The 25856-nt window shown below is 37.9% G+C and overlaps 1 protein-coding gene and 1 non-coding gene across 3 annotated transcripts in view; both read left to right on the forward strand.

Annotated features, from left to right (window-relative positions):
* Nucleotides 1-25856, forward strand: part of CRACD (capping protein inhibiting regulator of actin dynamics) — a 292820-nt gene that overhangs the window by 89400 nt on the left and 177564 nt on the right. The gene's annotated exons all lie outside the window — the stretch shown is intronic.
* TRNAC-GCA lies at nucleotides 8146-8218 on the forward strand. The gene has a single exon. It is a non-coding gene; the product is annotated as a tRNA-Cys (tRNA).

The following is a 25856-nucleotide window of genomic DNA, read 5'->3' on the forward strand; positions in this document are numbered from 1 at the left end:
GCTTTTATCAACTCTTATTAATAACATGATCCATTAGTCTCTCAGCTCTTCCTTGCCCAACAAGACAAGAGCAAGTATGAAGCCTTGCTCAGGGAGACTTCACACTTTCCCAGACTAGAACTCAGCCGTTTCTTCAAGGGGTCCTCCCTCTGTAGTGAAGGAATGGTATTTAAAATCCAAGATCTGGGCACTTGGTGTTATCATTGCTTCTTTCCATGCTCATTTTGACGCAACCCTAAGTCTTCTGCTGAGGATGGAGAGGAGATACCAGGCTCTTCAAACCCGTCGAGACAACCCCTTTGTCTCTCTCAGATCCCTTAGTATCGTCAACAGACAGTGAACACCATTTCTAGTTTTTCCATTTTCTAAGAATGAAAGTTTGTAGTCTGTTTTCCAGATGACTTGCTTCTCTTCCAGTTTTACCTGCTCTGTTATAGAAGAATCATGGAATTGCAGACTTCGGTTTACAATATTTTGCTTAGAAACTGTCTTATTGTTTGTTAGTTTGTTTTTTCCATTTATTTTTATTTGTTGGAGGCTAATTACTTTACAATATTGTAGTGGTTTTTGCCATACATTGACATGAATCAGCCGTGGATTTACATGTATTCCCCATCCCGATCCCCCCTACCAGTGATTCTTTGCCAACTTCAAGTCTCAGACTGTTTTGAAAATCTGATGAAAGTAGATACTAGCCCTGGAAAAATGCTCAAACACAAACATTTTTATATACAATTTTATTGGGTTCTTGAACTTGTAAAGCCGAGTTATCTCTACGAAACGCCCCTTATATCAGATCCTAGGTTGTGCTCCACCTCTGCCATATTATGTATGTACAGGGAAGCTTGGAATGTGGGCAGGTTTAGGTGACTTCCTAAAGGCTACACAGTAGCAGAAGCAAACTAGAGTCTAAGGGTTTTTGTTTTTTATTCTCATGAAAAACAACTGGTTTGCCCCCACTTATATCACAAAAAGTTCTGCAATGTAGTGAGAACAAGAACTTCAAATTAAAAAAATGACCTTGTAGAGTGAAGACACTAGGAGTGGATTTTTATTTTTAGAAGAAGAGTCCATAGAAGCTGGGCACCTGAATTTTCCAATTTCAAAAGAATAGAATTCTTTTTTACTGAAATTATGTTTTCTGTAATTCCTTTTTCTTACTTTCTTCACCCTAATATTTAATGTGAAAAGTGGTTGATGTCTTTGGAGGCAGAGGCCAGCACAGTATTTTGGGAAATGAACGGATGATGGAACGTTTCTGCCTGTGAACAGGCGCTTTCCCTCTTGAATAGCACCTGCTACCATAGGGTCTCGTAAGACAGGTATCTGGTGTGACTGGCTGGTTTTATGAAGTACTCTCATTGCTCACTGGGCGTCTTCTGTTAGTGTGTCTCAGTTGTCTCTGAGCCATGTGCAGTTTTTTAGGATTAAAGTCGTTTTTAAGGATTTCTGCAGAAACCTTGTTATTCAACACACCGTTGTGACCTTCAATCTGGAAAGCCTCAATGCATCTCAGCCTTGCTCCAGAGAGCCAAAGCCGGCTCCAAGGCAGCACAGATTGTAGCTGTCTGTAGGCTTTGTTTGCACAAAGGGACGCTTCTGTTACAGGCTCCTTGGTATTGCAATGGTGGAAGAGGGAAATGTTACCGCTTTCTCTCTGGTGTTTTCTTGTAGTGGAAGAGTGAAGTACAGGCAGTCAGGAGAATTTGAGCAAAATGAGATGGTTCTCATGATGTCCCATCTTATCAGTATCTACTGGTGTGTATGTGTTTGTGTGTGTAGGCAGGTGCGCAGTAATGCTGGAAAAATACAGGCTTCTTAAAATGTAGACAAATCAAGGAATGATTTTAACTCAAACAGGCTAGACTGAGAGTCTGTAAAATAATAATGACTTTAATTTGCTGCTTTTCATAGAGTATAAAATAGTCTGCAAGACATGACCGGCAGACCCCTGAGAACACTGATCACAGAGCTTTTATCACGATACAGCAGACTTCTGTTTCTCTCTCCTTGTGTGTAAAAGGAATCCTTAGTCACTGCTGGTTCTGGAATTCTTCAGTGGCATAGAATTGGTGCCTGGTATTGTAATTAATTTGTTTACTGGGCAGATCTTTCATCCTGTCCCCATAAATGCTTCTTGACAAGGTCGACTGGATTGTTTGCTGCTGTTGCGAGATGCAAAACTGGAAAGGCAGTGATGAAGGTGTTTCAACTTTTATTTGTATGAAGTAGATGGATAAAAGCAATAGTTCAAATAAGATATAAGTAAAAATGTTTCTTAAGTGCCTGAACCTTCCATGTAAAATGTTCTCTTTTATGTTAAAAAAAATCAAAGACCATATTCTGTGATAATTGGACAAGTGCTAAAGATACTTAAATAATAAACTTGGCTATATTGACTGTTATTTGAGTCAAGAAGAGTATTTCAGAGATAAAATTTTTTGAACTGGCATTTATTTTTCAGTAGAAGATACACCAAGCATAGTTATTTTAGGAATCTGTTAAAAAAATCCTAGCTGTACTGTTGGATTATTTTACTTACTTATAAAACTTTTTTCTTATGATGTTCTTTGCAAGTACCTGATTAATTTTGAGAAAACAGATAAGCATTAAAACTTTTTATGAACTGGCTTTTTGTTGTATGAATTCATTAGATATTTAGGTGGGGAAGAGGTGAAGAGATAGTGGGGAATTTGGAGTATATGTAGGTTTACTGTTACTTTACAGATTTTTAAAAAAATTATTTTTAATTAGAAGATAATTACAATATTGTGAATTTTTTTCATACATTAACATCGGTAGACACATGTCCACTCCCTCTTGAACCCCCTTCCCACCTCCCTCCGCATCCCACTCCTCTAGATTGTGGCACCGGCTTTGGGTTGCTGATGTTCTAGGCTGGTAGGAGTAGTTCTCCGTAACTGTTCACGTCCTCCCTGCTCTGCTGCACTGGGGGGCTGCTGCCACCAGGCGGGTGCTGGTGCCTCGGTGTGGCTACACAGTCCAAAGTGGAAGGCAGTGATTCAGCAATTTAGCAAGTGTTTATTGAACACTGCGCGTCAGGCACTGTGCTGGGTGTTGGGGATACAAGGATGAATAAGGAGGAATCTCTGCCTGTAAGAGACAGACAAAAACCAGCAAAGTGATAGAATTACATGTACTGTCTACAGAAGGACAAAGAGAAAACAAATCACTAACCTTGATGTTTATGGAAGATGCTCTGAAGGGGTCTGCTATGGAGCTGCACCTTGAGGGTGACTGTGACTTTAAAGTGGGGATGGTCCTGTAGACAAGTGATTCCAAGAGGATTTCCTTACATAAGTTGTGTTTTTTCGGGAAAATTATGACCATAAAGTTATTTAAAACCCTAAATCTCCAGTGACTAAAAATAATAATATAATGTTGTTCAGTCGCCTGAACTCTTCATGACCCCATGGACTGCAGCACACCAGGCTTCCCTGTCCCTCACCATCTCCCAGAGCTTGCCCAAGTTCATGGCCACTGAATCGGTGATGCCATCCAACCGTCTCACCCTGTGTCGCCCTCTTCTTCTACCTTCAGTTTTTCCCAGCATCAGGGCCTTTTCCAATGAACTGTTTGCATCAGATAACCAAAATATTGGAACTTCAGCCACAGCATCCGTCCCTCCAGTGAGTATTCAGGATTGATTTTCTTTATAATTGACTGGTATGATCTCCTTGCAGTCCAAGGGACTCTCAAGGGCCTTCTTCAGCACCACAGTTCAAAGCATCAGTTCTTCAGTACTCAGCCTTCTTTATGGTCCAGCTCTCATATCCATACCTGACTACTGGAAAGACCATAGCCTTGACTATATGGACCTTTGTCAGCAAAGTGATGCCTTTGCTTTTTAACACACTGTCCAGGTTTGTCATAGCTTTCTTGCCAAGAAGCGATCATCTTCTAATTTCACATCTGCAGTCACCATCCGCAGGGATTTAAGAGCCCAAGAAGAGGAAATGTGTCACTGCTTCCATCATTCCCACTTCTATTTGCTATGAAGTGGCAATTATGTAATACATGTAAGAAAATTATTTAGAACAAAATTTAAAAGAATATAGGTATCTTAATATATTTAATTATTATTTGGTTAATTTCCCATTGTTAATAACCAATCCTTATTCTGATCTTGGTTTAGAATCATCTTAAAATTATGCTAAATTTTAAAAAAATTAATTAAAAAAAACTACCCTAAATTTTTTAAAAACAAAACTCAGTGGATCCAGACAACCCAATCAAAAAATGGACAGATGACACTTCTCCAAAGTAGACATACAACTGGCAAATAAGCACATGTAAAGATGCTCATCATCCCTAATTATTAGAGAAATGCAAATGAAATTTAATGAGGTACCACCTCACACCAATCAGAATAGCTATCATTTAAAAGTCTACAGATAACAAATACTGAAGAGGGTGTGGAAAAAAGGGAACCCCCCCCTTTATACTGTTGGTGGGAATGTAAATTGGTAAAGCCATTATGGAGAACAGTATGGAGGTTCCTTAAAAAACTAAAAATAGAACTATCATATGATCCCAGCAGTCCCACTTCTGGGCATATATCCAGAAGATACCTGCACCCCAAGGTTTATAGAAGCACTGTTTATAATAACCGAAGACATGGAAGCAGCCTAAATGTCCACTGATAGATGAATGGGTAAAGAAGATGTGGTATACATACACACACACAAACACACACACACAATGGAATACTACTCAGCCATAAAAAGAATGAAATAATGCCATTTGCAGCAATGTGGATGAACCTACAGATTATCATACTAAGTGAAGTAAGTCAGAAAGAGAAAGACAAATACTATATGATATTACGTATATGTGGAAACTAAAATATGACACAGATGAACCTATCTAAGAGATGGACTCATGAATATAGAGAACAGACTTATGTTTGCCAAGGGGCAGTGGGTAAGAGAGGGATGGATTGGGTGTTTGGGATTAACAGATGCACAGTAACTCTTACATATAGAATGGATAAACAACAAGGACCCTACTGTAGTGTACAGGGAACTATATTTAATATCCTATAATAAACCATAATGGAAAAGAAAAAAGCTTCAATCTTCCCTTTCCTATCTCTCTGTATCTATTTTATTTATATATCTGTTTGTCTGTCTAATCTATCTGTATCTATCTTATCATCCATCAGAATTAAGGACTTCCAGGTAGCTTGGAGTTAAAAAAAGACTTTGTATTCTATTTAATTTTCTCATCCACTAGTTGGTTAGTGTATAATATTCAACAATTGCACAGTACTTGTCTTTTTATCTGCCTGAAACAAAATTGACTTTCAACCAGCTTGACTTGCACTCCACCCTCATGAAGCTGGTTTAGTCAGGTCACCATCTCCTTGTTACCAAATCTCATAGACACTTCTCATGCACATGTTTCTTGAAAAGATTATGTCACTTCTCTGCTTAGAACCATTCGTGACCTCACTGCTTTTAGGATGAAGTTCGCACTATTTAATGTGGCCACCTCTGAACCTACTCCTGCTTCCAGAGCTTCATCTCTTACCTCGCTTCTCCACTCACTGTTATGATCCCAAACAACTGACCTTCTTTCGGTGTTTTGAATGGACTCTGTCTCCCTCACCTCCAGGAATTGCTCTTTCCTCTGTCCTCTTTCAACACCTCTGCTGCCCACTCCTATTCATCCCTTAAGTCTGAGTTCAGACTTGTGCTTTCCTTTTAAAGAAACTAAACCCCAGTCATGTCCGACTAATCCATCCTGTTTCTCCAATCTCAATTCCAGCCCCTCTAGTCTCATCAATCATTATTCTGGAGTATACTAAAAACTCCCTAATTGGGGTTTCTACTGCTGCTCTTCCTATCTGCATAATCCATTCTGTACATATTCATATGAATCATCTCTTAAAGATATAATTGAGATCGTGTCACTTTTATTTAAAACTCTCCAGAGGCTTAGCCTATAATTGAACTCAGGTGGCCAGGGCCCCTTAACACTTTACAGACGCAAACTTCACTCTCAGCCTTGGTTGCATGCTCAGTTATCAAATAGGCATCCAGGTGATTCAGTATGCACTTACCTAATTTTAAAGAATGTTATCAGAGTAAAAATACAAAGCTAAGAATTTCTTGCAGAAAATGTTCAGACTTTGGCAGCACCTTCCCTCTTTGAAAAAACACACTAGCTCAAGCCTTCCCCTGGCACCTCTGCCCACCTCGCCAGTCTGGATGATGAACCTCTTTTCTATACCTCTTTCCATAGTCCATTGTCCAGTGATGTCTTTAAGTTCTAGTGTTCTTCTTACTCTAATTCCATCTCTGACCTCTAGTGCTGTGCTTATTAGCTCAGTAAATATTTTTTCAGTCGACTAGTTAAAATCTGACACTTTCCCCTACTTGACTCTGGTTCTCTCCGTTGGAAGACCCGGCATCTGTACTGTTATCATGTCCAGTGTTCTGTCCTTATCATGCTTTCTGTCATTTTATAATATTATTGTAAATGATTCTGTCATAAGAGTAGTAACGTGTTCATTTGGAACACTTTTAAGGTTTCAAAAAAAGGTGAAATTTAAGGTTTCAAATGAAAATGAACTATATTCTTGATAATGACATGTATGTGCCTGGCATATGTTATATACTAGTACTAGGGTTGAACTGAATAAGCTGAGTGGATAACTGCCTTTATTACCTCTTAATATTTTTCTATTGCTCTTATAACTATACTGTTTATACTATTTAGAATTCTTTTTAAAAACATAATAAGTATTGGCCAAAGTTTCATAAATATAACTTTTCATGGCTGCCTGATATGATCTTCATGGACTAATTACCATATTATGCATAATTGATTTGGAAAATTTTATTGTCTACCATGTGCCGTGAGTGTGTAATGGTGAATAAGACACAGCCCTTTACCTAGAGGTACTTCCGGACGAGCACATAGGGAGGAAGAAAGTGAAGAGACAGTTGCATTCCCATGTTTTAGATGTTAGGTTATTTCCAAGATTTCAATATGAGTCTTGACGTATGTTGTCAAAACGCATCCTAGGTATTAATGGCAACGACCTTCCCTCCAGTGAAAAAGACCTGGAACTCAGAGCGCAGAACAGGGTTGGAATTTTCCACATCTAGCTGTGTCTGAGCCTGTTAGCTCATCTTAGCTGCGAGGATTAATGAGATCATCCTAAGCTCCTGTCACAGTTTAGACTTGTGCCGTTCAGTATGGTAACCACTAGTCACATGTGGCTGTGAAACACGTGGAATGGGCGCTGTCCTGCCGGTGTAAAATCCGCACTGGATTTGAAAGATTTACTGCAGAGAAGGAATGGCAGACTATCTCAGTAATCACTTTTATGCTGGTTACATGTTAAAATGGTGGTGTTTTGAACATACATTTTAGTCTCATCTGTTTTATTTCCGTGTGGGTGCTAGGTGATTTGAGATTACATATGTGACTCGCATCGTGTCTCTCCTGGGCAGGGACGTTGCAGATCCTCAGTAAATGTTGGTGGAATATCAGTGTCACCTACTTAGCTCCTCCTTCTGGACCTTTACCTCCTGTGTGTGTTTCTTTCTTTCCCCCTCTGCCCTTCCCCTCCCTGTCTATCTCTTTCTCCCCCTTTCCACCTCTACTTTCAGGACAGAGATTAGCCATTTGTCAGTTTCTGAGCTTCATTTCCTCCTTTGTAAAAGGGAGATGGTAATGCCTGTCTAACTGCCCCGTAGGTTTCTTTGTTGTAGCGATAAAATAAAGCGGTACATAGAAAGTGCTTTGTGAGTCATAAAGCAGTGCGCAAATGAAATGCATCTTCATGCCTTTGTGTCTGCACTTCAGTATGAATTTAAACCCCACCATGAATTTAAACTCCTAAATTAAATCTGGTAATAGAATGAAAGATTTTCTCTCCTGCTTGGGCTTCTGCATGGTATGACCTAATAGACAGGTCCAACTTACTGGTCCGGCCTGATAGACTGGTCCAAGTTACTCACCCTCTCCAAGCCTTACTTTCCTCATCTTCAAATAGGTGCTCTAATATTTTGCAAAGTTATTTAATGAGTTGACCTAATGTGTTACAGAACACTCGCCTGACATGTTGCAGATGATTAATAAATTGCCGCTCCCTTCCCTCATGCCTGGGCTTCCCTGGTGGCTTAGAGGGTAAAGCGTCTGCCTGCAATGCAGGAGGCCCAGGTTCGATCCCTGGGTCAGGAAGATCCCCTGGAGAAAGAACTGGCAACCCACTCCGGTTCTCTTGCCTGGAAAATCCCATGGACAGAGAAGCCTGGTAGGCTACAGTCCATGGGGTCGCAAAGAGTCGGACAGGACTTAGCAACTTCACTTTCCCTTTCTCACATGCCTGTCTCTAGTGAGAGCCAGCGGTTGTCTGGGGATCAAGAGGCATCTAAAAATGGTCCTGAAATCATACTTAGGCACGAGTGGTGGCTTATTGCCCCTAGTTTAGTCTCCACCCCAAACATAGTGACAGACATGAAACTGGATACAGTAAAGATTTCAGTGCAGTCCTTTGAGTTTGAGTTGTACTTGCGTAGAGTGGAGTTTTCTGCAGAGTCTGCCTCTGTGAGCAGCAATCCCAGGAGATTATGAATTTAATAAATTCAGGAAGACACTCTTCCAAACTTTTTCAAGCAGGACTTCTTACTTTATTGAATAAAACAATCTTTTAAAATATTTAGTGCTTTTCCATATTACAAAAACAATACATTCTCATTATAACAGTTTAAAATGCAGAAACTTATAGACAGTGAAAACACACCTATATATTCCATCTCCCAAAACCACCTCTGTAGTAGCTCAGTTGGTAAAAAATCTGCCTGCAGTGCAGGAGACCCGGGCTTGATCCCTGGGTCTGGAAGATCTGCTGGAGAAGAAAATGGCAACCCATTCCAGTATTCTTGCCTGGAAGATCCCATGGACAGAGGAGCCTGGCAGGCTGCAGTCCATGGGATCAACAAGAGTCAGACATGACTTAGCAACGAAACCACCACCAAAAGTTAATACTGTAGTTTATATTTTCTAAAATTTTCTATGAACATGTACCTTCATTAACGTGTTAAAGTAGTATATATAATAAACATTTCTTTTGCAAAATGTGTGTGTATGTATATATATATATGTATGTATGTATATATAGATAGATAGTTACTTTGCCTTTCTAACTTAGCTCATTTTGGACCTTTTTCCATGTAAGTATGTGGAAAACTTCTTTAACATTCAAAAACTTTTAGTAATCTTAGGTGATACAGTGAATAAACTGGCTATGAATTCAATTATATTTTAAAATATATTTTAAAAATTAAAGACAAGAGTAATCATATACATTGGAAAAATGGCAGTATGTTTGTGTGAAACATTCAGTCTATGTGATGTTTGGAAAATGGTGTTCAGACCATGAACCTGGTACTTATATGAATTTACTGGAATCCTTGGAATGATTCCATATTTCCCACAAATTAGAAACCACTTCATGGGAACAAGTTTAGCTGTAGATAATGGGAGCAAGTTTAGCTAGTCACCCAGGGGTACCCAGTTTACCGGTAGTTGACATCTTCCAGAAAAGCTTCAGAAAAATGGTAATCATCTGATGGTCATAATAAATGCTCTGTTAGGCATGTATCAACTGTGGGGTACCCTTTTCCTGGCCTTAGTGATGCAGCAGTTTCAGGGGCTTTTCTAAAACTGGGACCCACTCAGAAGCTGCTCAGGAGAGTCTTAATCCGGTTTGATTTTTGTAACCCAGATCTGTCAATGACTGTTACCTGCTCTGAGCAAGATCAGCTTCAACATGGACTTTTGAAAGTATTCTCCTTGCAGGTAGTGTGTAACTCTGGGGATCTGCCTCCTTTCCTGCATTCACCTCTGCCTGTTTAAATCCTCCTTTTCCTTCAAGACTCAGCTTATCAATGAAACACCCCTCTTACCTTCTCCTCTGTTCTGATTGGTTGTACCGTAGATGCTCACACTTCCTTATAGTCTACTTCATATATAATGTTGAGAAGTTATATAATGGCTTCTGCATAAGTCACCTATCCTATGGGCTTCTAGAGGACAGACATTTTCTTCCCAGAGGAACCAACACAAGACTGGATGGTCAGTAGTCACTTACTAAGTACATACTTTAAGTTATTAGGCACTCTTGAGTTTTATTTTCTCACTTCCCTTTTTAAATCAATTGGCTAATACATCTAAATTTGAGCATCTTAACATCTAAAATAAATACTGTAGTGTTACTGAGCTATTGGAGAAAAATCAAGAGACCTCTGTATGTCCAAGAGGCACCAACATCCGTTGGTTTTGGATAGTAGAGAGCGCCAGTCCAGAACGGTTTTGCAGTAGCAACACAGCAGGAAGCTGTTGGAGGTCTGATTGCCCTTGTAGCTTGCCCTCTTTTGCTGAGTCACTATTTCAGAACTCTGTTAGAGTGGTTGGATTCTGTCTCTGACATTTTCTTATACTTGCAATGTGAAAAATCTTTATTTCATTAAATACTGGTCGTTTATAGATGAGAACCATCAGTGATGAGGCAAGGATTTTACCTTTGTATTGAGTACCCATAATAGGTTAATGATTTATAGATATGAAAACTCCGAAGCACAATGTGTGGTGTGGGCAAAGGGATAATTTTCATCATTTTAATATTATTTTCAAAGGAAGTGCATGTTCATTGTTGTTGATATTTTGACTTCATTTGTTCTGAAATGTTAAAAGATGACACTTTGATTTTAGATTCATCTGTCTCATCTCACCACCTCCCCCCCGTCAAATAATCAACCATTCAGCCAACAAATATTTATTAGGCATGATTACAAACATGTGAGAGAAAATTAATTCAATTCAACAAATATTTACAGAGCAGTGCCAGTGGAAGAGATATAGCAGTTAACAAGAATTGACTGTCTGCCTCTTTGAATTTACAGTCTGTCTGAAAACAAACAGTAAACAGGTAATTACAAAGGTGATCCAGATTAAATGTGTATAAAATTAAACTGAATTGATTGATACAAAGATACATATGATTTAGCCCGCTTTCTGAAGGAGCTTATACCTTAAGTGTTGAAAGAGATATATACAACTTAGTAGAATGCCAGGCAAAATAAATCTTGTAGTAGGAGCATAAAAATAGTACTTTGGGGCAAAGATTAGGAAATGATTAATTGGGACCTCAGGAATTGCAAAAAACTCTGTGAATAAGAAGTCAGCCTTAAAGGGTAGACATTTTGACAGTCAGATGAAGGGAAGAAAGGCATTTTAGATGGTGGTGCTAATTAGTCATACCTCTTATCCACTCCTGTTGGTGACGGGGATTAAAATATCTCATCAGCTGAACTCATCAAACTGGATTGAGGAATATGCCTGGGACCCATGGGGCCTACAGCATTCCTCCTCCTCCCCAGTTCCATGTGTGGACTTCATTCGGAGGCACAGCAGCTGAGAGACTTCGTGCTGCTTTCCGGAGGAGGAGGTGCTCTGCTGATGTACAAGAGACTCTGAGAAAGGGGCCAGCCCGAAGCTGTCAGCCTGAGCATTGCCCTTCTCCCCAGTCAGATGGTTTATGTCTCCTGAGGGGAGGGAATATGAGAAATGGTAAAATGAAAACTTCCGCCTCATTACTTTCCTAAGAGAGCAGAACTAAGGGCAGAAGTTCCAACAGTATAGGCAAAGCTGGAAACTTGAGGAGAAGAGTAGAAGAAATCCCTCTCTACTAGGTAAGAAAATGGACAACCGCCCATGCTAAGCTGCATGATGCAAATAAAAAATTCTGCCTCAATCAGAGATCAGGGGAGAAGGGATGTCAGCGGGTCCCAGGATGGTCAGGGAAGCCTGACTGCATGAAGATGGTAGAACTGAACTCTGTCTGTGATTCAGATAGAACAGATTCATGCAGTTTTTTAGTAATTTATTATTTAACATGAAATGAGTTTCTGTTACCACCTTCTACCTTTCTTTTGAGAGGGAAGTGGGATAAAGGAGAGGGGCTTTCTTCTTCATTGGAAACTGGACTTCTGTTTTGAGATGTGATGAAGCAGTCAGTGTTCATTCTGACCATGACTTCCATAGCTTGCAGATTTTTATCAACTTCCCACTCAGAATGCCTTAGTTTTATCCAAGCATAAATTTTACACTCTCAGTTCTCCTTGATCATTTTATTGCTATTTTCTAGATCTTTTCCTTAAAGTCATTATTTTTTTTTTTTTTAAAGTCATTATTTATAGACTCGTCACACAGGTTTCTTTGTTCCTTTTTTTTTGGTATGGCATGTATCACATCAACAAAACACAAGCTGACTTATGTTTTTGCTAAAAAACCGTGTGGCCCTTCAGGCAGTTTCTTAGAACGGTGTGTTATTTGGCAAAGGACAGGTCAACTTTGAGAGCTCCAGAGCAATTCCAGATCAGGGAGCCTCAGGTGGATGAAAAAGAACAAGAAAATAACCAGTGTCCACTGGCAGCACCCCTCCCCTCTCCCCTGTAGTGTTGATCAAGTGTCTGCTCTGTTATCTCCTGACCCCTTCACTTTCTAGTAAAGAAAAACAGGGTCTTATCTAAATAGTATTTCGTGGATGGATGCCAATGCCATTTAAAAAGGTATTGAGTGGGTTGGGATTGAAGAAATGTGAAATCGTTTGTTGAAGGAACAGTGAACAGTTGAATGCTCAGGGTATTTGAGTTTTAACAGTTTTATTGAGGTGAGATTGGCATAAGATAAACGGCACATATTTAAAGTGTGCAATTTCATATTTAAAGTGTGCAATTTGATGGGATTTGACATACGAATTCATCTGAACTGTATTCTCCTCTCAGGGAACTTATGAGGAAACTGTCACCACAATCAGGAATATTTCATCCTGCAAAGAATATTCACGCTGCCCTGAAACTCATCCTTCCTTCCATCTCTTTTCCAGACAACTTACATGCTGTCTGTCATGATGAATTAATTTGAATTTTATGTAAATCAAATTATACTATATGTGCCCCCCTTTTTTGATCTAACTTTTTTCCCTCTCAACATAATAATTTAGATTCAACCACATTGTGTGTATCAATAATTTGTTTCTTTTTATTGCTGAGTAGTGTTTTTGTGTGTGTGCGTGTGTTCTAAGTCACTTCAGTCGTGTCCGACTCTTTGCGACCCTGTGGACTGGAACTGGCCAGGCTCCTCTGTCCATTGGATTCTTTAGCCAAGAATACTGGAGTGGGTTGCCATGCCCTTCTCTAGGGGATCTTCCCGACCCAGGGATCGAATCTTACTCTCTTACTTCTGCATTGGCAGATGGGTTCTTTACCACTAGTGACACCTAGGAAGCCCAGTATTCTCTAGTTTGGGTGTACAGTTTTGTTTTTCCACTGATGGAAATTTAAAATAAAGCTGCCATGAACATTCACATGCCAGTCTTTGTTTGGATGTATGCTTTCGTTTCTCGTGGATAAAAATGTGTAGGAATGAAATGGCTGGATTGTATTGTACATACACGTTTAAGCTTGTAAGCTGATAAACTTTTCCAAAGTGGCTGTAGCGTTTTGCATTCTCACTAGCAGTATTTGAGCGGTCCAGTTGCTCCACATCCTCAGCAATAGTTGCTATTGTCAGTCTTTTTAATTTTAGCTGTTCTAGTATATATAGTATCTATCTGCGGTTCTAATTTGCATTTGAATAATGACTTTGCGCATTGAACGTTGAATGACGTTTCATGTGCTTATTTGCCATCTGTATATCCTCTTTGGTAAAGTATCTATTCAAATCGTTGGCCTGTTTTCTTACTGGAGGCTTTCCTATTGTTGAATTCTAAAAACGTGTATTCTGAATATAAGTATTTCATTGGATAGATATTTTACAAACATTTTCTCCCACTTTTCATCTTCTTAAATGTCTTTTGAAGAGCAGAAGTTTTCAGTTTTGATGAAGTCCCCTGTATTATTTGTTTTATAGCTTGTGTCCTGTTGAGAAATATTTGCCTAATCCAAGATATTTTCTTCTAGAAGTTTTAGTTTTAGATTCTACATTAGGTCTGTCATCCGTTTCATGTTAACTTTAGTTTATGATGTGAGATAAGGATTGAGCAAGGTTTATTATTTTTTTTCTTATGCATATACTTCCTGAGTTGCCCTCATACTTTAGTTGAATCAGTTGGCATATATGTATGTGTTTATTGATGGATTCTCTATTCTGTTACATTCTTTGTTAGTTTGTTTTTACACCAATATCACTTTGTTGTGACTAGTGTAGCTTTATAATAAGTCTTGAAAACGCACTTCCAACTTTGTTCTTTTTTAAAATTATTGTTTTGCTCTTCTGAGTCCTCTCTTTCTATAGACATTTTAGAATCTGTTTCTCTTTTCTACCAAAAAAAAAATTTGTTTGCAAGGATTTGAGGTTATGATTGGGGTCATGTTAAATCACTAAATCAATTTAGGTGAAAATGGATATTTTACCAATATTGAGTCTTCCAGTCCATGAGCCTGAATAAATACTGTATTTTGTTAGGTCATCTTTAATTTCTCTCAGTAGTATTTTAGTGTTTTAGAGCTTTCAGTGTATATCTTGTGTATCTCTGTCACATTTTCCCCATTTTAATATTCTTTTAATACTGTTAATGGTACTGATTTTCAAATTGTAGGTTGCTAATATCTAGAAACACAGTTTTTCTGTACTTTTAAAATTTTATTTATTTATTTATTTCTGGCTGTGCTAGGTCATCATTGCTCTTTGGGCTTTTCTCCAGTTGCTGTGAGCAGAGGCTGCTTCTTGTTACAGTGCATGGGTTCCTCATTACAATGGATTCTCTTTTGTGGGTACAGACTCTAGGGAACGGGGAGCTCAAGTAATTGCACTTCCCAGGCTCTGGATCACAGGCTCAGTGGTTGTGACACGTGGGCTTAGTTGCTCTGTGGCATGTGGGATCTTCTCAGACCAAGGATCAAACCCATGCCTCCCACAGTGGCAGGCAGATTCTTTACCATTGAGCCCCCAGGGAAGCCCTAATTTTTTCTGCAGTGATTTTGCATCATGTAATATTACTATGCATACTTATTAGTGCTATAGTTTTTAATATATTTCTTATGATTTTCTATGCATATAATGTCTTCTACAAATAAAGACTATCTTACTGTTCCTTTTCAAACTATATGCCATTTCTCTTTCTTGCTTTATTGAACTGGCTGTTATTTTCTTGATAGTGTTCTGTAGAACTGGTGAGAGCAGACATCCTTGCTTTGTTCATGATCTTAGGGGGAGAATAGTCAGTCTTTCACCATTAGGGATCTTGTTTGCTGTAGATATTTCATAAATATTCTTTATTCTTCTGCTTCTAGTATGCTGAAAGCTTTTATCATGAGTGAATGTAGATTTTGTTAACTGTTTTTTCTATATTTATTGAAATTGTCATGTATTTTTTCTATTTTAGTCTGTTGATATGGTAAAATAAATTGATTTTTGATTGTTGAAGCTTTGGATTACTGAAGTGAAATCCACTTGGCCTTTGTATTTACCTGTTTATATATTGTATGATTTTATTTGGCAGGTATTTTTGTGTATCATTCATGAAGGGGGTAGGTAGATAGGGTGTTTTTGTTTGTTTTTGTTTCTTGCTTTTAGTGTCTTTGGTTTTGGGGTCAGTATAATGTTGGCATCATGGAATGAACTGGGGAGTGTTCTTTCATCTTTTATTTTCTAAAAAAGTTTTGTAGATTAGTGTTATGTCTTCTTTAAATGATAGGTGGAATTAATAAGTGTTAAGTTGCTAAAAGAATAGATCCTAAAAGTTCTCATCATAAGAAAAAAAATGGTTTTTTAAATTTTTCTTTCCTTTTCTATGTTTTTTTTTTTTTTGCATTTAAGTAAGATGATAGTTGTTGGTTAAAATTATTGTAATAAATCATCTAATAATATAAGTCAAATCATTATATTCTGTACCTTGAATTTATGCAATGCTATATGTCAATTATATATATCACAACAAAACTGAAAGAAAAAGAATAAGTGAAGACAGCTGAATCTACAATTCTTTTTGTGGAAATGTCTTTAAAAATTCAGTTTCTTTAATAGCTATTGGGATTTTCAAGTTATCTATTTATTTCCAAAAAAGTTATTGTAGCTTATATCTTTATGGAATTCGTCCATTTTATTGAATTTTTCCTTGCCATCTATTAATGTTTTTAAGCTATGTAGTTATGTCTCTTTTCTCATTCCTGGTATTGATAATTTATGTCTTCTCTCATGGTTTTTATCTCATCAATCTGGGTAGAGATTTACCAGTTTCATTGCTTTATGTTCCCACAGTGTAGTAGAGTTCTTTTTTCTTCCACACTTCTCCAGCATTTATAATATATAGACCTTTTGATGATAGCCATTCTGATCATTGTGAGGTGGTACTTCACTGTGGTTTAGAATTAGTGATGCTGAGCATCTTTTCATGAGCCTGTTGGCCATCTGTATGTATTCTTTGGAGAAATATATATTTAGGTCTTGTGCACATTTTTGACTGGGTTGTTTGGTTCTCTGATACTGAGTTGTGTGAGATTTATGTATATTTTGGATGTTAACCCCCTGTTGGTCACATCTTTTGCAAATATTTTCTCCCATTCCATAGGTTGTTTCTTCATTTCATTGATGATTTCTTTTGCACAACAAAAGCTTTTGATTGTGATTAGGTTTTATTTGTCTATTTTGCTTTTATTTCTTTTGCCTTGGGAGACTAGTCTAAGAACATATTGCTGTGATTTATGTCAGAGAATGTTTTGTCTATATTCTCTTCTAGGAGTTTTATGGTGTCATGCCTTATGTTTAAATCTTTAAACTATTTCAAGTTTGTTTTTTTAAATGTTATGAGGGAGTGTCCTAATTTCATTGATTTACATGTAGCCATCCAGTTTTCCCAACACCACTTACTAAAGAGACTATCTTTTTTCCATTGTATATTCTTGCCTCCTTTGTCATACATTAATTGATCATAGGTGTGTTGGTTTATTTTTGTACTTTATATTCTGCTCCATTGATATTATATATACACACACACACACACACACACATATATATATATTTGTGCCAGTACTATGCTGTTTTGATTACTGTAATTAAAGTTACCATAAAACTATCTACTTGTTTTTCATTTGTCTCATTTGTTCTTTGCCCTGATTTTTTCTTTTCCTGCCTTCTTTTAGCCTTGTTTTTTTGTTTTTTAGCAGGATTGAGTATTTTTATGATTCTAATTATCTTTATTTATTGGCTTATCAGTTATATTTTTGTGGTCCCTCTAGGATTTATTGTGTAGCCAAGTAATAATATATCACCTCACATATACTGTAAGAATCTTAAAATAGTATGCTTCTGTTTCCTCCTACTTACCCTTGTATGTTGTTACCATACATTTTACTTCAACATGATTTGCTGTTCTAAGCCGTGTAATTCATTGTTATTTTTACTTTAGGCATTTAATTATCTTTTAAAAATACTTTAAATTTGAGAAAAACAAATACTTGTGTTTACTGACATATTTACTGTTTTTGGTACTTTTTATGTTTTTGTGTACCTTCAGATTTTCATCTGGTATAACTTTTCTTCTACCTAAACTTCCTTGGAGTGCTGTTCTGCTGGCGATGCATTTTATTTCACCTTTATATTTGAAAGATATTTTCACTGGATATAGAATTCTACATTAAGTTCAGTTCAGTCGCTCAGTTGTGTCCGACTCTTTGCAACTACATGGACTGCAGCACGCCAGTCTTCCCTGTCCCTCACCTGCAGCTTGCTCAAACTCATGTCCATCGAGTTGGTGATGCCATCCAACCATCTCATCCTCTGTTGTCCCCTTCTCCTCTTGCCTTCAATCTTTCCCAGCATCAGGGTCTTTTCCAATGGGTCAGTTCTTTGCATCAAGTGGCCAAAGTATTGGCAAAGTAATTCTACATTAGAAGGGTGGTTTTTTCTTTCAGACTTTACAAATATAATATTACTCTTATCTAGCCTCTATTGAAATCCATTATCATTCTTTATTCTTCTGTGTGTGTGTGTATGTGTGTGCACTCACGTGCTCAGTCATGTCTCAGTCTTTGCGATCCTGTGGACTGTAGCTTGCCCGCCCACCAGGCTCCTCTGTCTGTGGAATTTTCCAGGCAAGAATGCTGGAGTGGGTTGCCATTTCCTCTGTCGGGGGATCTTCCAGACCCAGAGATTGAACCTGTGTTTCTTGCATCTCCTACGTTGGCAGGCAAATTCTTTACCACTAGCGCCACCGTGTAGATTCAAGGGATTAGATCTGATAGACAGAGTGCCTGAAAAACTATAGATGAAGGTTCGGGACATTGTACAGGAATCAGGGATCAAGACCATCCCCAAGAAAAAGAAATGCAGAAAAGCAAAATGGCTGTCTGAGGAGGCATTACAAATAGCTGTGAAAAGAAGAGAAGTGAAAAGCAAAGGAGAAAAGGAAAGATATACCCATTTGAATGCAGAGTTCCAAAGAATAGCAAGGAGAGATAAGAAGCCTTCCTCAGTGATCAATGCAAAGAAATAGAAGAAAACAATAGAATGGGAAAGACTAGAGATCTCTTCAAGAAAATTAGAGATACCAAGGGAACATTTCATGCAAAGATGGGCACAATAAAGGACAGAAATGGTATGGACATAACAGAAGCAGAAGATTTTAAGAGGAGGTGGCAAGAATACACAGAAGAACTGTACAAAAAAGACCTTCACGACCCAGATTATCACAATGGTATGATCACTCACCTAGAACCAGACATCCTGGAATGTGAAGTCAAGTGGGCCTTAGGAAGCATCACTACGAACAAAGCTAGTGGAGGTGATGGAATTCCAGTTGAGCTATTTCAAATCCTAAAGGGTGATGTTATTTCAGTCCTAAAAGATTGTGTGAAAGTGCTGCATTCAATGTGCCAGCAAATTTGGAAAACTCAGCAGTGGCCACAGGACTGGAAAAGGTCCGTTTTCATTCCAATCTCAAAGAAAGGCAATGACAAAGAATGCTCAAACTACCTCACAATTGCACTCATCTCACACGCTAGTAAAGTAATGCTCAAAATTCTCCAAGCCAGGCTCCAACAGTACGTGAACCATGGACTTCCAGATGTTCAAGCTGGTTTTAGAAAAGGCAGAGGAACCAGAGATCAAATTGCCAACATCTGTTGGATCATAGAAAAAGCAAGAGAATTCCAGAAAAGCATAAATTTCTGCCTTATTGACTATGCCAAAGCCTTTGACTGTGTAGATCACAACAAACTGTGGAAAATTCTTAAAGAGATGGGAATACCAGACCACCTGACCTGTCTCCCGAGAAACCTGTATGCAGGTCAGGAAGCAACAGTTAGAACTGGACATGGAACAACAGACTGGTTCCAAATAGGAAAAGGAGTACGTCAAGGCTGTATATTGTCACCTGCTTATTTAACTTATATGCAGAGTACATCATGAGAAATGCTGGGCTGGATGAAGCACAAGCTGGAATCAAGATTGCCAGGAGAAATATCAATAACCTCAGATATGCAGATGACACTACCTTTATGGCAGAAAGTGAAGAAGAACTAAGGAGCCTCTTGATAAAAGTGGAAGAGGAGAGTGAAAAAGTTGGCTTAAAACTCAACATTCAGAAAACTAAGATCATGGCATCTGGTCCCCATCACTTCATGGCAAATAGATGCAGAAACAGTGGAAACAGTGGCTGACTTTATTTTTTGGGGCTCCAAAATCACTGCAGATGGTGATTGCAGCCATGCAATTAAAAGACGCTTACTCCTTGGAAGGAAAGTTATGACCAACCTAGACAGCATATTAAAAAGCAGAGACATTACTTTGCCAACAAAGGTCTGTCTAGTCAAGGCTAAGGTTTTTCCAGTGGTCATGTATGGATGTGAGAGTTGGACTCTAAAGAAAGCTGAGCGCTGAAAAATTGATGCTTTTGAACTGTGGTGTTGGAGAAGACTCTTGGGAGTCCCTTGGACTGCGAGAGATCCAACCAGTCCATCCTAAAGGAAATCAGTCCTGGGTGTTCATTGGAAGGACTGATGTTGAAGCTGAAACTGTAATACTTTGGCCACCTAATGTGAAGAACTGACTCATTTGAAAAGACCCTGATGCTGGGAAAGATTGAAGGTGAGAGGAGAAGGGGATGACAGAGGATGAGGTGGTTGGATGGCATCACCAACTCAATGGGCATGAGTTTGAGTAAACTCTGGGAGTTGGTGATGGACAGGGAGGTCTGGTGTGCTGCAATCCATGGGGTCACAAAGAGTTGGACAGGACTGAGCAACTGAACTGACTGAACTGACTGACTGACTGACTGAACGCCGTCTGGTAAGGCCATTCTTTTCTGTATATTATATATATTTTTTCTTTTTAATGTTTTCCTCTTAACCAGTGGTTTTCAATAATTTGGTTTTGTTTTATCTTGGCATGGTTCTCTTCATATTTTTTCTACTCGAGGATTTGTTTAGCTTACTGAATCTGAATTTATAGTTTTTAGAAAATGGGAAAAATTGTCACCATTATTCTTCAAATAAATTTTCTCTCTTCTGTGAGGGTGGGATGTTCTAAGAGAAGAGCATTGAAACAAGTATACTATCAAGGGTGAAACAGATCACCAGCCCAGGTTGGATGCATGAGACAAGTGCTCAGGGCTGGTGCACTGGGAAGACCCAGAGGGATGGGATGGGAGGGAGGCGGGAGGGGGGTTCAGGATGGGGAACACATGTAAATCCATGGCTGATTCATGTCAATGTATGGCAAAAACCACTACAATATTGTAAAGTAATTAGCCTCCAACTAATAAAAATAAATGAAAAAAAAAAAATTCAAACACTCCTTTAAAAAAAAGTTTTCTCTCTTTTTACCTTTATTCTCTCCCTCTGAAACTCCGGTTACACTTATGTTAGGGCACTGCTGTTTCCCGGAGCTTGTTGTTGGTCTGTTTGTTTCCTTTATTAAAGTAATTTTGAGCTCTATATTTAATTTTGGAGAATTTTTATCGCTGTGCCTTCACATTTTCTAATCTTTTCTTCTACACTATCTTGTCTATTGTTGATCCTATTGGGTGTATTTTTCATCTCTAGAAATTTGATTTGGTCTTATTTATATATTTTATTTATCACTCTCATACGTGACTGTATCTTCTTGAACATACTGAGTATATGTTCAAGACTCAGATATGTTCTGACTCAGATCAATAAATCCTCAGGCTGCTAACATGTTAGTACCTTTGACTACCAAGTTTCTTGTCCATGTCATTTCTGGGTCTGTTTCTCTTGATTGATTTTTTTGTCTCATTGTTGGTCATATTTTTTGCTTCATCCTAGGTCTGGAAATCTTTATTGGATGCTGGACATTGTGATTTTTATGTTGTTGGGTGTCGGCCTTTTTAATTCCTTAGAATAGTTTTGGACTTTGTACTGAACTAGCTAACTGGGGAACAGTTTGATCTTCTGATAAATAGCTGACATGTTCACATCTTCGTATTGGCCTTTGTTGAGTGAGCTCGGAACAGCCTGTGTCCTAGGGCTCAGCCGTCCCCGCGGCTCAGACAGCGCCCTTCCGAGGACTGTCCTCCTGCCCGTCCGTCAGAAGGCCTTTCCCTTCTGCTGGTGTGAACTCCGCTTGCCGTGCCCTCTAATCCGTGGTTCGGGGGTTTGTTCACATGCACGTGCCAGTCAGTCCTCAGTGAAAGACTCCGGGTAATCTGTGGATCTCCGGACTTCTCTCTCCATAGCCCTCGCCTGATTAATGCCCTGTCACTGAATTCTAGGTGGCTTGGGTTTCCTAACTCTCAGCTCTTCTTTCCTCAACTCAGAGAGATCACTGGGCTGCTCCTGGTCACTGTCCTCCTGCGCTATGGGCTGTAAGTTCTCTCCAATCAGTAAATTAGGGCAATTGGAGGGCTTACCTCTCTATTTCTCTTCTCCTGGGGATTGCTGTCCTGTGCTGACTGTTATCTAGTGTCTGAAAAACGTTGCCTCATATATTTTGTCCAATTCTTAGCTGTTTTAAGCTGAGAAGAAAAATCCAGTCCCTTATACTTCATCATGGCCACAATTCAGATAACACTTGAAACAGTGAGAAAAATGGAATGTGGATTTAAAGAGTTGTTTCAGATATATGTATACATATACATGACTTTCTCTGAGATTGTAATCTAAAGGTTTGAATCATTGATTTTGGAGATAGATTGATGAAAGAGTGATGTTAAATCACTCACACTTCAGTCTCTGATTCTGAATTCAGGCTTTATTAACTAACCTGTGCCATGTGATTGCACTTCAACTCCCTGCGTGTAAAGGACAGTTTATCATCCATTATCAGAGGAGTCCGAAACATGAGATTTGAGAAGGTTTGACGCTATCTAAGACTAGAAGAAAGTCCTCTTCTAATTTCAAGCCCTTTGACCTAGAAAACTGTAAATAATTTGTCTCTCTTTCAATCAACAGAGGAAATACATTTGATGATTTCTGATTCTCATCCTTTCCTGAAGATAGCTTCTTTTTTTCTCAGCAGATTTCAAAAAGCTTTGATTATTAGTGCTCCAATAATAAGCATAATTTTAGTGGACTTCAAAATTAGGGCAGTATATATAATAATTCTTCTCTGAAAAGTCTACTGATGACTTGAAGAAAATTGCTAATTAAATTGTCAATGGCTTCTATTTATCAGTGGGTCCATATTAAGCCAGAAAAGTCATTTTGAAGTTTGTTTTCACTGTGGATTCTTCCATATAGTCAAGTACAAATATCTTTCAGTGATAAAGTCTCTTTTCCTTTTGATACTTGAGTTATGAAATAGACAAACACGTAAATAAATGACATTGAAAGTAAAAGTTTCAGCAGTCCTATACCTTGGGGAAAACAACTCCTGATTCTTTAAGATTTTTTTCTTTCATCTTTTAAAAAATTTTTTATTTATTTTTAATTGGAGGATAATTGCTTTACAATATTGTGTTGATCTTTCCACACTAATTTAAAAGTCCGTATGTAACCTTATTGAATTCCAGTGATTTTTAGATCTATTTATATACTTTCCAGCTTGATCCTGATTATTTTTGATATTCCTGTTTTGGTATCACATTATTTACATTTCAGCATTGTATTTCATTTTACCGTCTAATAAACAAGCCCTTTTTCACTGAATTTCTTTTTCACAATTTTTTTTACATATTATCAATCACTTATTTTATTAAGAGAATTTTAGATTATAGTATCCAATTCCAGGCATAAAAATTGCATTGACTTGGTTGGACTTAAGTTAATAAATGAGGAATTAGTTTGGAGAATTTTTCTTCATTTAAATTTTGTACTTTTTTTGTTAAGTTTATTCTCAGGAATTTTATTTTTTTGTTGTTGCTTTCATGATTGGTACCTTTTTCCTCCTTCATTATACTTTTTAATTAGCTAGTGTGGGAAAGTTGTTATCTTGTAACTGGAAAACGTATTAAAATTTCCAATTAGTTCTCAATAGTACTAAGGTAGATAGTCATAAGCTGAAATAATGATAATTGTCTCTCCTCCAGTATTTTAATTGTGTCTTTCTTTTTTGCCTTACTGCCTTTCAGCTGCAGTGTTCAAAACAATAATATCAGTTTCACAGACCTCCAGTCTCAGTCATTTTTGTCTCTATTGATTTATCATTAAGATTGAGTTTCTGTTCTCTTATAATAAATGCTTTATATCAAATTAAATATCTATTTTAAATTACCAAATGGTCATCATAATGAATTTTGATATCTACCAAATGTTCTGTATTATCTATCCAAAGAATTATGTCATTTTTCTTCTTAGGTTTCCTAATATTGAATCATCCTTCTAGTCTTAGAGTAAATGCATCTTGACCATGATATAATATTCTTTGTCAGACTGCTGGATTTGCCTTGATGATGCTTTATTTCAGATTTTCATCTGTATTCATAGATGAACTGGACCTACAGTTTTATTATGAATGTTTTTTTTTAATCTTTCGTATCAATGTTCAATTTCATTCACTCAATAAATTTATATTGAATTTCTTTTTTTTTTATATTGAATTTCTATTATGTGCCTGGAATGCTATTAGTTACTGGGGATTAAGTGTTGAACAAGATGATAAAATCTCTGCTGTCTTGGAGCTTGTAGTCTGTTGAGGAATAGGGTTAAGAAAACAAGGTATTAAAACACAGTGTTATAAATGCTATAGTAAGGATAAGGGGAAAATAGGAGGAGTGTCTATCCCATATTTGGGGAAACTGGAAAACACTTTCTAGAGAAAGTAGCATTTAAACTGACATTTAAGTAAGAATGTCCATTCTAAAGAGTAGTGGAGTGGAGAGGAGAGTGTCCTTGAGAGATGGAGGGGCCTGTGGGAAGACCTGAAGGTGAGGAAGAGCATGATGCTTCTGAAAAAAAGGAAAAATGTTCAGTAGGACTTGAGCAAAAGTGGAGGAAGAGGAGAGCTGAGACATAAGGCTAGAATGCTTCCCGGAGATCAGAACTGACAGAACCTCGTAGAATATGTTCAGAACTTTGGATTCTCATCCCAAGATTAATGAGGAGTTTTTAGAGGATTTTAAGCAGCGAAGTGGTATGATCAGATTTCTTGATTGGTGAAAATCTCAGCTGTTAGAGAGAGAGAGAGGATACCAGTTGGAAAGCTGCTGTGGTGATCCTGGGAAGGGATGATGGTAATGAAAACGAGGGTTTTAACTGAATGCTAGAGAATTAGGAAGCTCGTCTGTTCCAAGAAGAGTTAGTGGTTTTGACTGTACTTGTGGTGTTTAATCTGTATTTCTTTCATGGTTATTAAATTATTCGTTATTCTACCTCTTTTTCAATAAACTTTGGTAATGCATATTTTTCTTGAAAATTGTCCATTTTGTGTATATTTGCAACATTTTAAGTGTAAAGCTTACATGCAGTTTCTTATTTTTAATCTCTTCCAGTTCTATGTTTCACCCTCATCAAGAGGCTATTTAGTTCCTCTTCACTTTTTGCCATTATAGTGATATCATCTGCATATCTGAAGTTGTTGATATTTCTCTCAGCAATCTTGATTCTAGCTTGTGATTCATCCAACCTGATATTTCCCATGATGTACTCTGCATGGAAATTAAATAAGCAGAGTGACAATATACAACCTTGTCATACTTCTTTCCCAGTATTGAACCAGTCAGTTGTTCCATGTAAGGTTCTAATTGTTGCTTCTTGACCCTCATACAGGATTCTCAGGAGACCGGTAGGTGGTCTGATATTCTCATCTCTTTAAGAATTTTCCACAGTTTGTTGTGATCCACACAGTCAAAGGCTTTAGCATAGTCAATGAAGCAAAAGGAGGTGTTTTTCTGGAATTCCCTTGCTTTCTCTGTGACCCAATGAATAATGGCAGTTTGATCTCTGGTTCCTCTGCCTTTTCTAAACCCAGCTTGTACATCTGGAATTTCTCGGTTCACATACTGCTGAGGCCTAGCTTAAAGGATTTTGAGCATAACCTTACTAGCAAGCAAAATGAGCACAGTTGTATGGTAGTCTGAACATTCTTTGGCATTGCTCTTTGGGATTGTAATGAAACTGACCTTTTCCAGTCCTGTGGCCACTGCTAAGTTTTCCAAATTTGCTGACCTATTGAGTGCAGCACTTTCACAGCATCATCTTCTATGATTTGAAATAGCTCATCTGGAATTCCATCACCTCCACCAGCTTTGTTAGTAGTAATACTTCTTAAGGCCTGCTTGACTTCACACTTCAGGATGTCTGAATCTAAGTGAGTGACCACGGCATCGTGGTTATCCGGGTCATGGAGATCTTTCTTGTATAGTTCTTCTGTGTATTCTTGCCACCTCTTCTTAATATCTTCTGCTTCTGTTAGGTTCTTAC

Source organism: Cervus canadensis, chromosome 26 (assembly GCF_019320065.1).
Source record: "Cervus canadensis isolate Bull #8, Minnesota chromosome 26, ASM1932006v1, whole genome shotgun sequence".
Taxonomy (NCBI): Eukaryota; Metazoa; Chordata; class Mammalia; order Artiodactyla; family Cervidae; genus Cervus; species Cervus canadensis.